The 21,280-nt window shown below is 44.2% G+C and overlaps 1 protein-coding gene and 1 long non-coding RNA gene across 8 annotated transcripts in view; one reads left to right on the top strand and one right to left on the bottom strand.

Moving 5' to 3' along the window:
* Window positions 1-4,739, bottom strand: part of CRACR2A (calcium release activated channel regulator 2A) — a 137,807-nt gene extending 133,068 nt beyond the window's left edge. For 2 of the 5 annotated variants that reach the window (XM_030321457.1, XM_030321456.1), the window contains exon 1: window positions 4,553-4,739. The gene's annotated coding sequence lies outside the window, so the exon portion shown is untranslated. The remainder of the gene's footprint in view (window positions 1-4,552) is intronic. The other 3 variants (XM_030321453.1, XM_030321450.1, XM_030321455.1) reach the window with 2 other exon arrangements.
* Window positions 4,002-19,942, top strand: LOC115518130. Of its 3 annotated transcripts, XR_003970178.1 has the most exons (5): window positions 4,002-4,141; window positions 9,905-10,053; window positions 16,709-16,824; window positions 17,606-17,793; window positions 18,885-19,942. It is a non-coding gene; the product is annotated as an uncharacterized LOC115518130 (long non-coding RNA). The 3 variants fall into 3 exon arrangements; XR_003970179.1 differs by lacking the exon at window positions 16,709-16,824; XR_003970177.1 differs by lacking the exons at window positions 16,709-16,824; window positions 17,606-17,793.
* Window positions 19,943-21,280: the final 1,338 nt, after the last annotated feature.

Genomic DNA, 21,280 nt, shown 5'->3' on the forward strand with positions numbered 1-21,280 from the left:
GTGTCCGCAGCAAGGCATGCCAGCCTGGTGCCACCATTCCAGAGAGTAAAGGGCTGTCCTGTGCCTCAGGGCACTCCTGCTATAAATGCCCTGTGGCCTGGGCCTGGCCTCACTGGGGCCCAACAGCATTTCCCAGCTGTCATTACAAGCACAAGGGCAGCAATGTGGTGCGGAGTTCTGCTGGAAGCCGGACACAGTGACTCGGTGACACAGGCCTCTGTGGGGACCCTTCAGTCGGGAAGGCCCTCCTGCTGCTCACCAGCATGCCTTTGCCCACTGTGCTTCGTACCCTGTCACAGGCTCTACCTCCAACGCCTCCACTTTCCTCTGTGTCTTTCCAAGGTTGACCCGCTCTTCTGGGTTCAGCTCAAATCCCACTTGCTCTGTGAGGCCACAAGATATATACTTGACTCTGCTTGCTCTGAACCCCAACAGGACTGGCCATTTTTTTAGACTAACCCTCCAAGGGGACTGTGAATGCTGGCTGAAGGGACATGGCCTCTCTTCTTAAATCAGGTCGCCTGGGGGCCCTTAGCTGGCCAAGAGGAGCTCAGGAAGCACAGATGCTGATTAGGTGAGAGAAGTTGTCCCTGTCCTCTGGGGAAGCGGGGGCTAAGATGGGCATGCTGGCAAGGAGTGACAAGCCCTGGACGGTGGAGCTCAACAGCAAAAGACACCACGACCAAAGGGCTCCTGAAAGCCTTCACTGCGGTGCCCTTTCATATCCATTTGCTCACCCAAGGCAGACTGGCAGGTAATTATTCCCATTTCACTGAAGAGGGAAGAAACTCAGGCTGAGGACACATGGCTGGTCAGAGTCAGAGCCAGTCTGGTTCTGGTTCTGGGTTCAGCATTCAGAGGTGCAAGCTGAGGGATGGTTGAGGCATGGCCCTGGGGCCAGGTTGCAAGTTCAAATCCCAGATTGGCCTCTTTTTTTTTTTTTTTTTTTTTTTTAAGGTTAACTCTTATTTGAAAGATAGAGAACAAGTCGGGAAGGGGCAGAGAGAGAGAGGGAGACAGAATGCCAAACAGGTTCTGTGTTGTTAGCTCGGAGTCGGATGCGAGCTCGAACTGGGGAACTGTGAGATCATGACCTGAGCCGAAACTGGGAGTTGGACGCTTAACCAACTGAGCCACCCAGGTGCCCCCCAGATTGGCCTCTTATTGGCTATATGACTTCAGGCAAATTACTCTACTTCTCAGAGCCTTGGCTTCCTCGTCTGTAAAATGGGGGTTCAGTTCTGTGTTTACTCAGGGTGGGGCTGCTGGAAGTCCATCTTTCTCCCCTCCCACCCCATCGAGTACAGGTGTGGGGTTATGTGGATTCAATGTGGCAAAGCTCCATCCAAATACCTGGGCCAGCTGCATATCCTGGAGCTCAACACTGAGCAATCTCTAAAGTAAATAAAGTGAAAATAAACCCATCGCCCAGCTAATGGGAGATTGTCTTCTTGTCTGCACTGGCAACTGAGCCATTGTAGCCAGGCTCATACTTCCCTGGTGCTGCTGTGAGTTAGAAGGGGAGCTAAGCAAGTTGCCTGGCCAGAAAGGCAAATGCAGGCCCTGCGGGGGGGAGGCCACCCACACCATGGCCCCAGAGGATCTTGGCACACTCCAGCCTGGGTGCTAAGTTGTACCTTCTCACCTTCTCACCTTTCCTCCAAGCCCAGGAGGGCAGAGGATTGCACAGACCCAGGAGAGTGCTAGGAGCAAGGGCTGGGTGCTGAGCCAATCCAGCCACACTGCTGGAGCTCCCTTATAGAAGGAAGGTTCCTGGGGGCGCCTGGGTGGCTCAGTGGGTTAAGCGTCTGACTTCGGCTCAGGTCATGATCTCACGGTTCATGGGTTTGAGCCCCGCGTCAGGCTCTGTGCTGATAGCTCAGAGCCTGGAGCCTGCTTTGGATTCTGTGTCTCCCTCTCTCTCTGCTCCTTCCCCATTCATGCTCTGTCTTTGTCTCTCTCAAAAATGAATAAATTAAAAAAAAAGCAGAAGAAGAAGGAAGGTTCCTTCCCTCCCACAATTTCTCAGGCCCAGCCCCCAGGGCAGGGTAGCTCTGTTATGTGAATAAGGGGTCTTTAGCACAAGGTCAGTGGGGACAGAGGTTCTTGGAACCTGAACCACATGGGAAGCCTGTCTGCTCCCACCTTCCTGCATCTCCTAGAAATGCCCAGAGCATCACCCAGGGCCAGACTCTGCTCACTGCTAAGATGCTGCCCCCAGCAATGCCTCCCCGGACAGGCCCATCCAGGGTGTGTCAATAAGCAGGTCAGGGAAGAAAGAGCCCCACTGACATTTTGAGAAAGCCAGGGCTGGGAGCCAAAACAAACTGACAAAGGGAATGCCTGTCAGCATAAGAATCTGTCACAAAAGAAAATCCTATATTCCTCAAGTTGGGAGGGACCCCTGAATGTAACTTTGTCCATCAGACGGTGGCCCCCTTGAGTCACTCCTGGCAGTAGAGGGCCTTTAGGAACCCACTCCCAACACAGGCCCTCCAGAGGATCTTGTTACATCTAACCCAGACCAAACATCCTCAGGGACCCAGTCTGAAAGGCCAGAGTGGCTACAAACCAAGAATGAATCAGAACCTAGAGACCCGAGGCCAAGGCTGTCTAAACAAGGTGCAGCCTGTAAGGACAAGGCCCACAGCGTGCTTTCTCCTCTGTCACTACAGCTTTGACCACAGCTCGGCTTCCTATCCAGCTGATGTCATGCTAAGCTGACGGTTGAGAGCAGATATAAGAGGAAACAACTACCTAAAAGCTCACATGCTGAGTTCTGGAAGGGGACAGGGGAGTCCTCTCTATCTTAATGCTGGTGGTGGAGGGCCAGGGTCATGTGATGCTGCAGATCTAGGCTCTGGAACAGCCCAAATGCCTGCACTCAAATTCTGCCTCTACCATTTACTGGCTGCGTGACCGTGGGCACGATACTTTGCCTCTCTGTTCCTCAGTTACTTTTTCTATAAAAAAAAGTATGACAGCAGAGTGATGGGGTTGTTAGTGAAGCGTCAACCAGGAAGCATATGTGTTCCAGTTAATGTGTACTGGCTGTCATAAGGAAGACCAATTTGTCCAGGGTGTCCTGCATCATTATTAACACTCTCCTTTTCACTCTCATAAGTGAATGGATTGCACGATAAATTCTAAGGCTGACTAGCTCTTGTCTTTTCTTTTATGTCCATCTGGTTATCTCCCAGCTTTGTGCCGTCTCTAAGTACTGGGGAGCATGTTCCTGAAGTGTAGATCCCCAAACACAGCTCTGCCCATGCCACTGACTTGTCTGTGCCATGGACTTAGCTCTTCCTTCCTCCCTTTATCTCTTCACTGTGTCCCTCCCTCTCCTTCCTCTTCTCCCACAACCACCCTCTCCTTTCTGCTTCCCCCCATCAGTGCCTACGGGGGCTGGCAGTGGGCACAGGTACCTTCTGACTTGACTGACAGCTCTCACTGACCATGCACACTTGGATGGGACACCCTCTGGCTCTGACTAAGCTAAGCCTTAACCAAATGTCTCTTAAAGGAAAGGAAACAATTTGAGATGTCAAGGAAATTACTTGACCACTTGATGGATGAGTGGAAATAATGGGCCATTCTGTGTATGCGTGTGTTGTTTAAAGGAAATAAAGGCAATACGGGCTTAAAATGGTCCATTCAATGCCAGAACCTGTCTATAAAAACCTTCTCAGAGTCAAACACAGGGCAGTCCCCAACAAGTTCACTGTGTATAAGTGGATGGACATATGGACTCAGCAGGCTTTTCCAAATGCTTGGCGAGATTCACTACATCTTGGTGCTAATATACACATACACACGTGTGCACACACACATATACACATGTGCCTACACACACAGACACACATGCACACACACACATGCACGCACACGCACACACACCTAGTCCACAGCTGCAGCGCCAGCTGAGTCATGTGGCCAGACCACAGCAGGAACAGGCCCAGGGAGGAAGTGCAGCCCCAGTAATAAGCCCATTTCCTGACCTTCTTCCTTTGCTCTGGAAGGTTCTCTTTCTGTCTCTTTGTCTTTTGATTCTCTCTCTCAGTGCTTTGTGTTTACTCAAGGTAACAGCCATGCTTTTGTCCTGGTCCACGTGGCAAGAGCTCATAACAGCACTGACATGCAAGTAAGGAGTTTTCCTTTCTAGACCTGTGACCTTGGGCAAGTCACTTCACTCTGAACCTCAGTTTCCTCTTCTGTAAAACGAAGAGGCTGGGTGTGGCAAAAGGGTCCCTGAGGGCCTTCTGGATCTCAACCCTAGTGCTTCTCCACCCTCCTCCAGTCCCTCTCAGGGATCTTCCCGACCAGGGAGCAAGGGCCGGACACAGTGTGGGGGCAGGAGTGAGGGAGCCCCGCTGTTCCCCTCCGGGGCACACAGCCTCCCCTGCCCCCCAACTCCATGTGCTGCGCACACATTCGCGCACACCTGGCTGCCCCCGGGGGTACAGAGAGGAAACGCCGACTCCCGGGCTGCACCGCGCACAGCGGGGAAGGGGGAGCGCGCACCCCTCGACCCTTCAACCCTCCTCCACCGTACCTTGGGCTTCGCTGCCTTCCCTCTGACCCGCCCTTGCCGCGGGTTCAGTTCACAGCTGTCAGGTGGCCTCTTGCCAGGCGGGGCTGCTCCACTTTCTCCGCCCCGACCCGTACCGGCAGCACCAGCCCACGGCGCCAGAGAAGCGGCGGTGGCGTGCCTGGAGCCCCCCACCCCCACCCCCGCTGCCGGCGCCGCCGCCCCCTGGGCGCCCTCCAGGATCCGCCCTCGCCGCGCGGTGGGGTCTGGGCCGGCGGGAGGCGACCTCAGCCAGCCCGGGAGCCTGGGTGGTGAGGGCGGGGCTGCTGCTGACTTAGCCTGCCTGACTGGTCAGACTTCCCGGGCCCCTCTGCTCCAGTGCCCCTAGGCCCCTCGCCCAGGTTTCAGAATGTTTACAGACAGCCTGGTAGGGCGCTGCTTTTCTCTCATTTTGGATATGCACCCCTGAAAAACTCCAGGTCCACCCCAGGCCCACCCCTGCTGTTCAACCTGCCTGGATTTTGTCCTTCATGCTCTCCTGCCTCTTCTATACGGTGAACTGTGGGCATAGATGCCCACATAATAACATCCAATACATATGTATTAATAAAGCATTAAATAAATCTCCAGAGGCCTCCCAAGGTTCAGGCTGACGGATGACCCTCAGCCTGGATATAAAACCTTCCTGGGCAAACTGGCCACACGCTCATTTTCCAGCCTCAACCGGTCTGCCCAAGACACACACATGAACCCCGGCTCTAGGCACCCAGGCTGTTGCCAAACAGCAGCCTCTGGGAGTTCTTGCTTTGCCTGGAACACCCTTCCCCTTTCTTGTCTGAGTTTGGAACTCTTATTCATGCATCCAGGCCCCGCTGAAATGTCCCCTTCTCCTGGAATCCTTCCCCAGACACTGACCCTAGTAGAACACCCCTGAATCTTCTCTTTGGGTGCACCATTCTGGTGCTGCTCATACCAGCACCCCCTTTCTCCCTTTCCTCTGGTCCTACAACAGGGGTTTTGTTGTGTTGTGTTGCGTTTTGTTTTTATTTGGGAGGAGTGTTGAATGCCTCAACACTATGGTTTGGGAGTGAATGGGAAGTGAGGAAATAGAGGAGTGAAGAGGGGCCCCTCTCAGGGAGGCTGGCAGCAGAGGGAAGGAGATAGTGCACAGGGAGGGGGAGAGAAATGTAAAGGAGACAAAGTGTTTCTAGATCGAGGTCAAGAATCTGATGAAGAAAGAAGGAATGGGGAGAGCAGAAGGGTCAAAGGCCCTGGTTCCAGAAGAGACAGGAGGGCCTGGAGAGCACGGGTGGGGGTGGGGAAGCTCCTAAGAAGATAGCAGTGGGTAAGGGTGGGGAGTGAGGCCCAAGAGGAAGGTGGAGGGATGTCCTGGGTGACTCCCCAAGTTCTCTAGAACACAGGAAAATAGGTGATGGTTGGAGGGTCTGGGGTAAGCCAATGGGGTGGGTAGCATTTAGACACTTATGCTGTGAGTTGCTGCCTCCTTCGCTGGGGGAGTGGTGGGGGGACACCCAATAAGGGAGAGTAGCAAGTAGGCTTAGAGGGCACGGGACACTTCCAGGAGGTGTGCTTCCTGAGTCACCGTTAAGCTTCATGGCACCCTCCTCCTGTCATCTCTGTGTCTTCTTGCCTACACGCTGTTCTCAACTATAACTGAAGGCAGGTTGGTCTCTCTTGGTCCCCCCAGGAGAACAGTGGAAACATTCACTGTTCCAGTACAGGAATTCCCCTGCTGTCCCTTCTTCCTGATTATGAGTGGCTGTAATTATGGAGTTTCCAACAGGTGGAGGCTAGAAAAACAAACAGACCTTTCAATATTGACTCTCCAGGGCGGCGCCATGCAGAATGGCAGCATCTGCCCCACCTCCCAGGCCTATCCAGCAAAGTCCAACGCAAACAGTTGCTGAGGGGGCAGAGGGTTAGTGAGCTCGACTGGAGTAAGTGGACTCCAGGGAAGGTTGCCCAGTATCCACATCTGCCATCTTTCTCCTCTTTGAAAATGCTGGGCTTTGCAGAGGAAAGACATTTTCCATGAGGCTGCAGGGGCCAAGTCAGGCTCATGGCTGTTATTGAAGCATAAAGCCAGAAGTTAGGAAAAATGAGGTCTCCTTGAGGAAATTTATGAAAGGCATGTACTTCCCCTGCGGGGTTCACCAATCTGGAATCCTTCAGAAGCAGGTCAAGCAAGACATGAGCAATGGCTTTCTGCCCTCCCTCCTGCAGCAAGATGGGCTTCATCATTCAGATGGGGTTGTAGTTAGGGAACTGGAAGAAAACTAGAGTCACAGAGCCAATCCCATCTATCATAAAGAGGGTAAATGTGGTTCAGGGTGACTTGACCAATGGCAGTGGTGACATGACCACTCCTGGCTGTGAATGCAGGATGTCATCCCACCTCTACCCTCTTTAAGTGTGGCCTCTGATGCCACCCTGGGTAGGAGGTTGTACTTTTCTATCAGGCATTTCTGAATTTCACATTTATGGGGCAAGGAAAGAAAAGGCACCATATAGTCAAGCGTATTTCCTAAAGGACAGTAGAAACCGTATCATTACTTCTGAAAAAAAAAAAAAAAAAAAAAAAAAAAAAATTAGAGTCTACCATGAGTAATATGTTACCCAAAAAAGTACAGGAAAATTCAGGTAGAATTAGCTCCGTGGGGATGATTAAATTAATGTTTTATATCTACTATTTTGCTATTTATAAAATGTTTGAAAAAGGAAAGGATAGCTCTTCTGTCCTCGCGAGTTTGCTTTCTCGCGCATGCGCACACATTCATGCAAAACCACCTTACCCTGGGTACTAACGTCGTAAATAGGGCGATGAGAAACACAGGAAAGTTAAGCAGGGTTCTGGAAGCCAGGAAATGTTTGTAAGACGAGTTTGGTGGATGGAGCGCCCTTCTAAAAGCAGGGACAACAAAAGGAAGCTGCTGCCTCGTGCACGGTGGGAGGCTCCGGATTACCTCATTCGTCCACCATCTACAGCTTGTTAGGAACGTCGCCATTTTGGGAAGATGTTTTGTTTTGGTAAAGGAAAAAAAAATTGTTGGTGCTGTCAACCAATGCTAGATTTTAGATATCAAAAGTTATACTAGCTGACAATCTGGAATTTGAGAAAATAAAAGTCAAAGGACCTATTGAATAAATAGCAAGAAGAACAAAGCAGCAGAAACATTTGTGGATGCACATTGCAGGGGAGGCAGACTTCACCGATTTAGTCAAGGCAAGTTATTAAACACACACACAAAACAGCACTCAGGGGGGAGACTATAATATGTAGTTACTACAATATACTGTAGCTGGGGTGCAGGGGTACAAGAGCACCTGGTTCTAGGGGTTCAAAACAGATGAGGTTTGGCCACTTGCCATTGGAAAAAATTCAAAGAAATGGAAATGATGGGGCATCTGAGTGGTTCAGTTGGTTGAGCATCTGACTCTAGATTTCTAGATTTCGACTCAGATCATGATCCCAGGATTGTGGGATTGAGCCCCACATAAGGCTCCTTCTGAGCATGAAGCCTGCTTGAGATTCTCTCCCTCTCTCTCTCCCCCTCTGATGGGAGAAAGAGAAAAGACAAATAAGTGGAGGTGAGACAGGAAAATGATTTATTTCAGTGATACTAACCACAGGAAGACAGTGGACTAGTATCTCATAGATACTTTTGGGTTTATATAAGGAAAATGTGGGACAACGGTGGGTGGGTACATGCAGGCCGGCAATGAAGGTCAATCTGATTGTTGTCTTGGGGTCTTGCTGGCTCAGGGAAGTCCTTACTGCTTGAGGGGATAGTTTTGGTTCCCATCAGGGGATGGTTTGCTTGTACAGTCTTTTTGCCTGGGATAAGAAATAAGCTGAAAAGAACTTAATCAATTAGAAAGCTTGAGGTCAAAATGAGAGTAGTTGAAGTCCTTTTTTAATGCTATGTAAAATATGCAGTTTTCAACAAAGAAACTGTAACACAGGCAAAGCAACAAGAAAGTGTGACCCTATTCAGAAAAAAAAAAGTCAGTAGGGACCATGTGTCCCTAAGGTGTCAGCTCTGTCAGACTAAATCTTTAAAGCAACTGTTATAAATATGTTTTAGGAACTAAAAAACAAAACAAAACAAAACAAAAAACAAAAAACAAAACAAAATTACTCAAAAATTTAAAGAAAGTAGGACAACAGTTCAATGAATAGAAACAATCTTAATAAAAAGATAGAATTTATACAAATGAATCAATCCTGAAACAATGGATACCACAAAGCAGTGGAATGACATATTCCAAAGTGCTGGAAAATATCTGTCAACTGAAAATTCTATATCCAGCAAAACCATCCTTCATAAATGTAGGTGAGATAAAGATTGTCCCAGATAATGAAAGACGGAGACAGTGCTGTGCTAGCAGACACACCTTGTAATAATATGAAAGGAAACCCTTTAATCTGAGAGAAGGTGATAACAGATGATGCTTGAATCCACAGTAAGAATGAAGAGCTTCAGAAATGATAAACATGTGGGTAAATATAAAAGACCCTATAAGTATAATTTCTTAGTTCTCCTCCTAACTTGTTTAAAAAACATAAATTTTTTGGGGCGCCTGGGTGGCGCAGTCGGTTAAGCGTCCGACTTCAGCCAGGTCACGATCTCGCGGTCCGTGAGTTCGAGCCCCGCGTCGGGCTCTGGGCTGATGGCTCAGAGCCTGGAGCCTGTTTCCGATTCTGTGTCTCCCTCTCTCTCTGCCCCTCCCCCGTTCATGCTCTGTCTCTCTCTGTCCCAAAAATAAAATAAAACGTTGAAAAAAAAATTAAAAAAAAAATAATAATAAAAAACATAAATTTTACAAAGCAAAAATTTTTATGACGCTGTATTAACTATATAACATATGTAGAAATAGGTATGATAATAATGGAACAAAGGAGGGGAGAAAAGAAAATATACTGAAACTTCAGGGGAGCAAAATTTGTCACCCCAAAAATATGCCTCTCCAGCATAAGGATTATTTTAGGCTGATTATTTTTAAGAAACTGTAGATTCAGGAAAAGCTCTTTACCTCCCCCTCAACTGCCTAAATTTACATTGGAAAGGAGGCCTGTACTAGAAGAGAGCTATTATCAAAGATACATACCTTTTTACCTAAGAAGCTCATGTGTGTAACCGGACAACCTGTTTTCCAAACGTCTCCTCCCGCCTTGTGAATGATCTGCCTCTCCTTTGTATTTCCAGACCCCTAACGCCTTTCCTTAACTTAGGATGTTCTATAACTTAGCTGCCCATTGGGGCTCATATTTCTATGGGGCCACCATACGTGGAATAAAATGTGCTTCTTTTTCTTGTGTTAATCTGTCTTACATCAATGTAATAATTATACCAGCCAAAGAACCTGGAAGAGAAGAATGGAAATTTTTTCCACCCCTACATCTGGCAACTGTGAAAGGGATCTTCACTGGCTGGACACCACTGGTTCTGGGGCTGCTGCTGCTGCTGAGAGATCCTGGGGCCTCTGACAAAAGCTGGCAGAAGGTAAGAATTCTTACCATGTCAGTCTCCTGGATCCCTGTCTACAGGGTCTGATGGAGGGGAGAGTGGTGAGAGTCCTCTTCTTTTTGTAAAGTTAGATTGGTAGGAAAGAATATTTGTGTGAACTAGCTCCTTGGGGACAGTAACTCTGCTAACGATTTGTTATGGGGGCATCTGGGTGGCTCAGTTGGTTGAGCATCTGACTCTGGTTTTGGCTCAGGTCATGATTTTATGGTTCATGGGTTCAAGTCCCACATTGGACTCCACACTGATAGTGCAGAGCCTGCTTGGGATTCTCTCCCTCTCTCTCTGCACCTCCCCTGCTTTCTCTCTCTCTCTCTCTCAAAATAAATAAACTTTTCAAAAAGATTTGTTATGAGTACTTTATTTTGTATTGATCCCTTTTGTCCCAGAGATGGTCATTTTTTTCCTTTGTCTCTGTCTTTTGTGTCATTTGTCATAAGGAGGAAAACCATAGGTAGAAGACAGGCATAGGTCCTATAGCCTATTGTCCAGACCAGCCTTACAGACTGGTGAATTCATGGTTCTTCCAGACTGATGTCTGTTTAGACAAACTTTGCTGTGAGTGAACATGCAAATGAGGTAAAGGCTATTGCTAAGGCAATCTTGGAAGTGAAAGCGTGTGGTGGTCAAATCAGCACCTCAAAGCTGATAGAGCTCTGGCCACCTAACGCTATGTCTCTGAGCTAAGATAAGTTGGTCACAAAATGGGTTAGACTGACACTGGGTCGCCTGTCAACCTCAAGAAAATTTCTATGCAGCAAAGTAGACTGTAAAACAACACACAATCCCAGACCCAGCAGCACATCGCTCTCAGATATTAATTTGGTGCTAAGAAACCCAAGGCTTAACTAAAGCTGTTAATGTGAACAGTTTCCTCCGTGTGTGTGTGTGTGTGTGTGTGTGTGTGTGTGTGTGTGTGTGTTAAGTAGGCTTCACACCTAGCACAGAGCCCAACTCAGGGCTTGAACTCACAACCCTGAGATAAGACCTGAGCTGAGATCAAGAATCAGATGCTTAACTGATTCTTCCTCTCTCATCTTGCTCTATGTCTTGTGAGCTTGGTTTTATGACCAGTGAGTATATTCTCTCTTGTCTCCATCAACCAGAGGATGCACATACTGACGTGCACTTGCTGTCTTGTCTGACTCCCAACTCTTGGACAGTGGGGGATTTGTTATAATGGGTCCAGGCACATACAGGACTTTTGTTGTCTCAACCTCATTTCCACATTAGTCTCATGGGAAAAGGGAAACAGCACTTCACTAATTTGGTAAGACAGAAATGTGGGTTGCATCCCATTTGTGGCTAGATCTTTCTTACACTAACCCTGAGAGTGAAATTTGTGGAACTTTGTGGAAATGGGGAGGGCTGTATCTTTTGCACTCTCCTTGAAGGATGCCTCTTATGTTCATGGTAAAGCCATAGAAAAGCTTTTTGGTTTGAGTCCCTGTAAGATCCTACTCACTCACTGCCAGATGATGGATCCTTTGAATTGCCTATATTTCAAAGAAAAACAAATTTTTCAAGAGAACACTCATCCTAAACAATTGTCTCACTAGTACTGTTACAGAACCAGGCTGGACCGCTGGTGAAAAAACCAAGCAACACTTGGAGATCTTGGTGGATCAGAGATTTGTTTAACACCAGTGAGCTCAGAGGAGACCATTTCTCCAAAGACCCGAGCGTTGAATGCAAGTGGGAATTTATAGTTGTCAGCTTCCATATCTGTGGGGGTTTTCTCACGCTCAGCAAAGGAAGAAGAACTGGAGGAGGGGTCTCTAAGCTAGAGACCAGAGTTTGTTTTAGCCCCATCGGCCATCTTTGGCATATTTTATTCACTTCTCCAACAGTACCTGTGGAAAGATCAAGTTAAAACTGGACACAAAAGAGTATGAGGGCTAACCCTAGGAGCTTCCTTAATAAGACAGAAGAATAGAAACTGTACTTAAAATGAAAATTAAAATCCACATCTAACATGAATTTCCCTTCTCCTCATCCCCAGCTCCCTGTCCCTGATGCTCCAGAAGATATTTTGGGTCACTGGACCCTTTCTCTCAAATCTAGCCTATGACCTCATCAAATTCCCTTAGATCCCCCCCAATTCCTCCAGTTTTCCCAGAAAATCCTTTCAACACCCAGCTGCTTGGTTTGACTTCCCTTTCTTTGCAAGATTTATGAACAGCATAACTCCAGGCCTGGGGTATGCAGGTTACCCATATAAATATGAAAATCAAGAAAGTGATTTGGCAGAAGCACCTGAGATGGGCAGTAAGGCTCACTGTTCTGTCCCTTCTAACTCCTACTTTCTAGGACTCTGTAATCTGGTTCTGCAAGATCAGCCCTTCCTATGCAATGTCTTTGCAGATGTATATTGGACACCCCCCTATCTTGCAAAGAATTCATGTCCCCTAGACAGCAGCAGGTATTCTAAATTATAAAACCCTTTTACCTCCACTTTCGGAATAGCCTAACAAATTTAGACAAGGGTTGAAAAGATTAGTGGCCATTCACAATCCCACTCACTGAGACCCCAATTCGCTGTTAAGGGATGTTCTCTTAATGCATGATTACACTATAGTTATCAGACAAGCCAGATAGCCCCCTGGGGAATGCCCTCTCCCCAAAGGGTAACTAGAATTTCTCCCAGGCCTTCCTATAGATGATCAGGAAATGGATCAGCTGGAGGCTGATATTCAGGGACTGATAAAAGCAAATTAAATTCTTCCCCCCTACCCAAGGTGAATTGACCCAAGGTTGAATTGTGTACCCAGAAAGAATGAGAGCACTCGAAGTCCTTTGTTGAATGATTTACACAGATTTTTTCTAAAAATTTTTTTTTCAACGTTTATTTATTTTTGGGACAGAGAGAGACAGAGCATGAACGGGAGAGGGGCAGAGAGAGAGGGAGACACAGAATCAGAAACAGGCTCCAGGCTCTGAGCCATCAGCCCAGAGCCTGACACGGGGCTCGAACTCACGGACCGCGAGATCGTGACCTGGCTGAAGTCGGACGCTTAACCGACTGCGCCACCCAGGCGCCCCTTTTCTAAAAATTTTTAATGCTTATTTATTTTTGAGAGAGAGTGAGAGAGACAGAGAGTGCAAGCGGGGGAAGGACAGAAAGAGAGGGAGACACAAAATCTGAAGCAGGCTCCAAGCTCTGAGCTGTCAGCAGAGAGCCCGATGTGGGGCTTGAACTCATGAGCCATGAGATCATGACCTGAGCCCCTCATGGTTTAACCAACTGAGCCACCCAGGCACCCCTGATTTACGCAGATTTTTAGAAAGGCATTGTGGGGGCACCTGGGTGGCAGTCATTGAACGTCCAACTTCAGTTCAGGTCATGATCTCTTGGTTCCTGAGTTCTAGCGTGGACTCTGTGCTGACAGTGCAGAGCCTGGAGATTCAGATTCTGTGTCTCCTCCTCTCTCTGCCCTTCCTCGGCTTGCACCCTGTCACCATCTCTAAAAATGAATAAACATTAAAAAAATTAAAAAGGCATTCTGCATTAAAGAAGTTAATCCTGAAGTTTTAAAACACAGAAGTCTCTGATTTCCATCTTAGTTGGAAATCTCCCTGATATAAAGAAGCAAGTCTGGTTGGATAGGTGGGTTGTTCTGTTGATATTCAAGCTGCAGTTCAATTCTTTGAGGAGTTAGAAACAATTTACTGTCTTACAAATCTCTACAAAACCATAAATGTAACTCTAGAAGCAATGCAAACCTCACTTATCCTTACCAATCCCCAAGCCTCTCCTATTCATCTCAAAATGCTTGTTAGGTATTGTAGAAGATCATGTCACTACAAACAGAATTGTCCTGCCCTTAAGAAAAAGAAGGAAAATTTTTAAAAGTAATTACTCTAGACCCCTGATAATGGGCAAATATACCCCAAAATTCCTTAAAGAAAATGTGCCTTTGTGATGTAAATTTTCTACCTCCATCTTCTCTAAGTCTAAGAGCCATTCTTTGAAGTGAAAGCTTTAAGGGAGAAGTTTCTCAAGAGAAGGAGGGGAGAAAAGAAGGACTGATTTGAAAACTGGGCTAATGAAAAAATCTTAAATGTCTTCTCTACAAATATGAGTTAAAGGCTTTAGCTATCTGAGCAGGTGAATTTAATTTATTCCAACTGGCAAAACAAAATTTGGATTCAACTATTATTTTATAAACCAGTTAGTTTTGGATTATTGTACCGGACTCATGGCTAAAAATTTAAAACAATAGCTATAAGGTCTCTCTGTCTGTCTGTATGTAAGTTTACTGTAAGAAATAAGCCCACCAACCCAATCAAAGGAGGGACACAGAGACTCAGAACACAGTGAAGTGAGGCTTTCTTTAATCAACATTCTTGCAAGAGGGGGTGTCTGATTGAAAGGCATATTAAGGGGCAGTCACGGCCGACCATTTATCTCCTAGTGTGCAAGTCCCTCCCCTGGTTCCTCATTGGCTGAGTACTATAGAGGTTACAGCCTTACCGGAAGTTGCCTGTGCCAATGTAAGGCAAAAAGTTGTCTGATCGGAACAAATGTGCATCATTCCCTGAGGTGATGCAGAAACTTTCAGTCCCTCCTCCCTTTGTTTTTTGGCACATGCTCATTGCAAAGCCAGAGAAAATAAGCCCAAGAAACAAGAGAGGGGAAGAAGAACCAGGAAATGAAGTGTCTAAAGTTTTGGGACTCCATTGTGGTAGGGGGTTCACGCATATTTCCAATAGGTTGTAAACCTACTGTTAACTAGACAGCACATTTTATTTGGTATTTCTGAAACTGAATCATCTCCCTTACTTCTCACATTTCCATGTCTCTGGATGTACATATAGTAGACGAGTGACATTTTCCACCTCATTTCCACCTTGGATGGTATTGCCAAGTTAATTTATGAAAAAGCTCTATGTAATTGGCTTAAAATTAAGTGCTTATAAGTAGAGCAATCCTAAAGGTCTCAGAAATATAACAGAAACTGACCCAAAATTTTTTCAGGTTTGCATGATCTGGAAAAATATTCACTATTAAAGCCAGTTTAAATTCATTGGTTTAATTGAAACATACATGTCTTTAGATTTATCAACATTAACTATAACACAAGTAACTTTTATTCGACTTGGGTTTACTAGTCAAATTCATGTTATCTCTTATAAAATTTGTCAGCAAGAAAAATCATTTTGGATGACGGCTGACTTTGTCCAATGTGTCATGAAGTTTTTATAATTAGCATACACATAATTGTTGGGAGCAGTTATTTAGATGCAAACAGGATAAGAATTTATAGGTGAAATTTTTAGCAATAGTTACATTTTATGGTATGTGTACTTAAAAATAGCTTCCCAAATCTTTTTGGTAGCTTGAAACTTTAGAGTTATGTGAAGTTAAGTTAAATAATACAAAATTATTGAATATCTAGACCATTTTCAAATAAGGTAAAATAATAAAATATTAGTTACTGAGCATAGATTTATATACTTTTGGCTTCCTATTTCAAAGAAACTAAAGATATTTGGGACTATTTGTAAACATGCCCTGTGCCAGAGATTGTGTTATTATAAATGACACATGCAAAGAAAAAAAAGGGCACAGCCTTCTAAAAATTATGATATGAATTCATAAATCTGCCAACATAGAGAATGCCAGTGTAACAGTTGAGAAATAGAGATACAGGGAAAAGAAACTAATTTGGCTCAAAAGTGAAATATCAAATGGGAAAGGAGAGAATCAAGGACAAATCATATAGAAAGCTGGGAAGAGAGGAAGAGAGAGAGAATATGACCTTGTATGGTCAAGTTGGCTTAGATCGAATAAATGTATTATGATGGTTATAAAATTCAGTTTTAAAATCAGTGGTGTTCTTATATAAAACTAAAACTTGATTTTCTCTCATCTGCTAAAAGGACAAAGTTTCCTTGGACTATTGGTCTGCTCCTGATAAGAGATTATGAAAAGTTCCTCTTTACCTTTTAAGTATCTGCCTAGGAAGAAAAGAGTTTATGTTTTATCAAAATAATTTCTTGTGCTTCATGTTGTCTTAATCAGGTCTTTAGTACTCAAGAAAACAAAAACTTCTCAATATTAGAAGATCTAAGTTTTGCTCACAACTGTGTGACCTTCTGTGTTTGCCTTTGAAATTTTGTATTGTCGCTTTGGTTAAATAGATAACTAAGTATTGTTTCATAGTGATCTGTGATCCTTATTAATCAAAGATCTAAACCTTTTGATATTTGTGATAAACTTTATCAAATCAAATTCCAAATGAAGTTTTTTTGACCTTGAACCAACTGTGGAATTTCCCAGAGGATCCCTAGAACATCTTAAAAAGGTTTGTTCTCTCTCTTTATAAATAGGAAAATATTGCACTAATTAGGCTTCTTTAATATATTAAATTACATGAGAAACATTGTCAAATAAGAAGTAACAGTAAGTCTTCTTTATGTTGTATTTGTCTAGATATAAAACCATTCCAGAATTGTATGAAATGCCTAAAATTCTAGTATGTCCTAGTGTAATAGTACCACTTGTAATTCCAGTTATTATCTTACAATATGTATGTCACAGAAATAACCAAATTTCTTTATCAATAGTATTATAATGAACTCTCCTCAGATTTTTAGCTTTGGCCATTTGTAAGTCTTTTGTCATTTACAGTGATTGTTTTACTATGGTGCATTTGCAAAACCATACCCACAAAAGTGCTTCATCTTCAAGCGAATTCATGGAAAGGACTCTGACAAGCGCAGGTTTCTGATCATAAAACGGAATGGGTAAGAATTTTCCAGAACTAGTAGGAAAACTGGGTTCAAGCAGAACAAGAATTAATAACATGAGCTGAATAAACTGATGAAGATGATTATAATTTTTATGACTTTTTGTTTGAAACTGTCTTGTTTTTCCAGATTTAAGCAAAATTTTCTCTCTCTCTCTCTTTTTAAAGTTTGTTCATTTTGAGAGAGGGGGAAAGAGGAGAGAAAGAGAATCCCAAGCAGGTTCCATGCTGTCAGCACAGAGCCTCATGGGGGGCTTGATCCCATGAACTGCAAGTTCATGACCTGAGCCAAAACCAAGAGTCAGATGCTCAACCAACTGAGCCACCCAGATGCCCCAAGGAAAATTTTCTCTTAAGCTACCTATGTCTTAGAGCAACTTTGGTAAAGTGTAGTTTTGCAATCAAAGATGAAACAATCACATTTTCTCCCTACCTGATCCCTCCAGGATTTGGAAACTCTCAGTGAGTGAGTATTCTTATTTTCATGGCAATAGAGTTATGTGCAAAAGTTCAATAAGAATTGCTCTCCTTGGGGCGCCTGGGTGGCTCAGTCGGTTAAGCGTCTGACTTCGGCTCAGGTCATGATCTTGCGGTGCGTGAGTTCGAGCCCCACGTCGGGCTCTGTGCTGGCAGCTCAGAGCCTGGAGCCTGTTTTGGATTCTGTGTCTCCCTCTCTCTCTCTGACCCTCCCCCGTTCATCCTCTGTCTCTCTCTGTCTCAAAAGTAAATAAACGTTAAAAAAAATTAAAAAAAAAAAGAATCTGCTCTCCTTGTAACAGGACAAAATTGGAAACATCTGTTAGATTACCAAGGCTTTGACTGGAATGACATATTTGAGAGAGATGTGCATAGAATCAGATATGCCTGACAGCTTCAAGGAACACAGGCTGCCTTTTATGCAGCCAATAATGCCCCTTGGAAAAACAGGCTTGTACCTTGCTTACAGGATTCCTGACAGTCTAAATAGGTGAGTAAGGTAGGTCACTTCTTGGCAGATGAAGGAACCTCAGGATATCTTTGGGACCTCAAAGACAGGAATTTACCCAAATCTATGGTATTGTAGGCAAAGTCTGATGGTAAGCCTTTGGCTTGGCTTCCTAGCCTGGAGAGGCTTTTAAAAGTTCAGTCTGAGATTCCTTATGATAGTTCCAGTAAAGCAGATTTAAAAGAGTCTATGTGGTCAACTGCTATTCTTGCCACGCTTGTGTAAATAATCAGGCCAAGTTTTTTGAAAGTAGACCCCTGAAACCAATATTGCACTGTATGTTAACCAACTAAAATTCGTATATACGTAATTACACACACACACACACACACACACACACACACACATCTATATCTGTATCTCTCTATCTCTATCTCTATCTCTATCTCTATCTCTATATCTATATATCTGTAAAATGAAAGTGATTTTAGAGAGAAAAATTATGTTTCAGTAGCTCACCTTTGTGGCTATTAGATTTCATGATTGCCCATTGCCTTTGAGGTTTTATTTATCTGTAAACTGGACTAGATCCTGAATTCTTCTACTCTCCTCAAATATCGGGCTACAGATCTTTAAACTAATGTTTCCAATTTTTTCCCATCCTTTGACTTGGTCATTGAGAACTTTTCCCTGAAGCCCTGCAAACTGAAGCTAGACGAGTTGATATAAACTTCAGAAAAATTTCCACAATAGCTCATGTTGAGACAACCTTCATGCCCATTGCTGAATGGGCCACACAGAAAGCTGACCAGTACTATAGCAGGATTCTCTCTCAGATTCGTGACACCGAGGCTTTTTAATTTCCAGGAAGCAACTTTATTCGTGCCAGCACCGCTCAGTTGGGTTCATACCCGAAGAACTGAGAACCGAACATCATGTAGCAGGTTTTTTTAATACCTTTTCTATTTCTTTGTCTCCCATATATGGTAACACACACAAACATGTAGTCTGATTAAGTGGTCTCAGTTTACAAGGTCATGAGGGCTGTTGTCACATAGGTGCATAATCACGTTACCTTGAAGGTTGTTGGTTTTTTTCCTTTTCTCTATCTCTTTTTTTTTTTCTCTCCTTAGGGTGGTGACCCTACCACAGTATACCTGATGACATCATCAGAGACATTCAAACTGCAAACCAGGAAAATCAGTCAAATTGTCCCTGTCTGCCTTCATTCCATCTGAAGATGCTTCAAGCCTGGCATTTAGAAATATTCTTGACTGGCAACTTTCAAGACTCAGGCACTAGGTTTATAATTTGCTGCAACCATTAATCTTTGTTTTTCTTCTGTTTACCTGATTGCTTGCACAACAGAGGCCTAATTTGGGAGCCCACCTGCAGGACTGCTTCCCAAAATGAGACAACTCTTAAACTGAACTGATCTATTCCCAAGACTGAGTCTGGTTCAAAGAGATTTGGAGCAATCTGTCAACTTAATTTCTGGACTGTGAAACTTCTTATTTGAAGTTTCAAAGACAGTATTGCAGGGGAGCAGAATATGTCTCTTTGTCATCAGGATTATTTTAGGTTGATTACTTTCAAGAAACTTCAAATTAAGGAAAAGCTCTTTACCTCTCCCCACCCCTCAGTGGCCTAAATTTACATTATTTGCTCCTTATATGCTAGGAAAAGAGCTATTGCTAGAGATACCTTTTATACCTAAGAAATTTATCTTCACAACAGGACAATATTTACTTTTCAAACATCTCTCACTTTCCTGTGAATGGCCATCCTTCTCTTTCTATCCCCAGACTCCGGTACCTTTCCTTAGCTCAGGATGTTCTATAAGCCTTAATTACCTGGCTGCCCTTTGGGGCTCATATTTTTATGGGACTCCTATACATTCTGCTACTAATCCATCTTATATCACTTTAATTATTGGATCAGCTAAAGAACCTAGAAGGGAAAAAGAAAACATTTTTCTGCCCCTACGAAACAGTTTCTAGAATTAATTATTATTATTAATTAGAATTCTGAATTAGATTGTCATAAGTTGAAATGCATATTGTAATATTTAGAGCAAGCACTAAGAAAGTAACTTAAAAAGTACAGCAAAAAGGAAAAAAACCAGAAGAATTGAAATGACATACTAAAACTATTTATTCAACACAAACGAAAGAAAGGAGGAGAATAAGAATAAAAAGACAAAATAGAAAGCAAATAGCAAAATAGCAGGTGGAAGTCCAACCCTATCAGTAATTCACTAGATATAAATATGGTCTAGGGGCGCCTGGGTGGCTCGGTCGGTTGAGCGTCCGACTTCAGCTCAGGTCATGATCTCATGATTCGTGAGTTCAAGCCCTGCATTGGGCTCTGTGCTGACAGCTCAGAGCCTGGAGCCTGCTCACAATTCTGTGTCTCCCTCTCTCTGTCCCTCTCCCCCTCACGCTCTGTCTCTTTCTCTCAAAAATAAGTAAACGTTAAAAAAAATTTTAAATATATATAAATACGGTCTACTGTGATAGTGTGAGTTATAATAAGAAGTATAGACTTGGTCTCTGTCCATAGCTTTCAGCTCACAGGTCCCCAAACTCTTGGAATTTCCTAAGTGAGGAGAGCAATGGTGGTATCTTTCATTATAATATGTGGTCTTTTGTCCTCAGTTCCTGAAATTGTTTCCAAGCCACAAAAGTGAATTGGATGTCTTGTTATTCATAACAATCCCCTTTCCACCACCACTGAGTTTCTGTTAATGAGGTGACTTTTAGAAATCCCCTAAAGATGGAAAGGAGGAGCTGGTTGCCAGGGCAACCAACCATGATCAGAAAGTTAGAACTTTCAGTCCCAACCCATGATTGTCAGGATGGGGAGAGGGGCTGAAGGTTGAATCAATTATCAATGGCTCATGATTTAATCAACCATGCCTATGTAATGAAGCCTCCATAAAACCCAAAAAGGATGGGGTTTGGAGACCTTCCAGGTTGCTGAGCCAGAATGCTTCCACATGTCACCATGTCAGGCCCCAACCATGAGGACAGAAGCTCTTTTATGTGGGACCTCATTCTATGTATCACTTTATCTGGCTATTGATGCATATCCTTTAATATTCTTTGCAATAAACTGGAATCTAGTGAGTAAACTGGTTTCCTGAGTTCTGTCAGCCACTCTAGTAATCAAACCCAAGAAGGGGGTCAGGGGAACTTCTAATTGCCATCCAGCAAGTGGGAAGCACCAGACAACAACTTAGGCTTGCAGTTGAAGTCTGAAGCAGGAGGCAGGTTATAGGACTGAACCCTGGACCTGCGGAATCTGAAGTTGCTTGTCTCCAGATAATAGGTGTCAGAATTGAGTTGACTTGTAGAACATGCAGCTGGTATCCAAGAATTGCTTGGTGGTGTGAGGAAAAAAAAAAACACTCCACTCAAAAGACACAGATTGTCAGACTGAGTAGAAAAGAGCAAGACCAAATTCAATGCTGTCTCCAAGAAAAGCAGCTTAGATTCAGAGAAACAAGGAAGAAAAAAGAAAGAAAGAA

The sequence above is a fragment of the Lynx canadensis genome, chromosome B4 (genome assembly GCF_007474595.2).
Source record: "Lynx canadensis isolate LIC74 chromosome B4, mLynCan4.pri.v2, whole genome shotgun sequence".
Classification (NCBI taxonomy): domain Eukaryota; kingdom Metazoa; phylum Chordata; class Mammalia; order Carnivora; family Felidae; genus Lynx; species Lynx canadensis.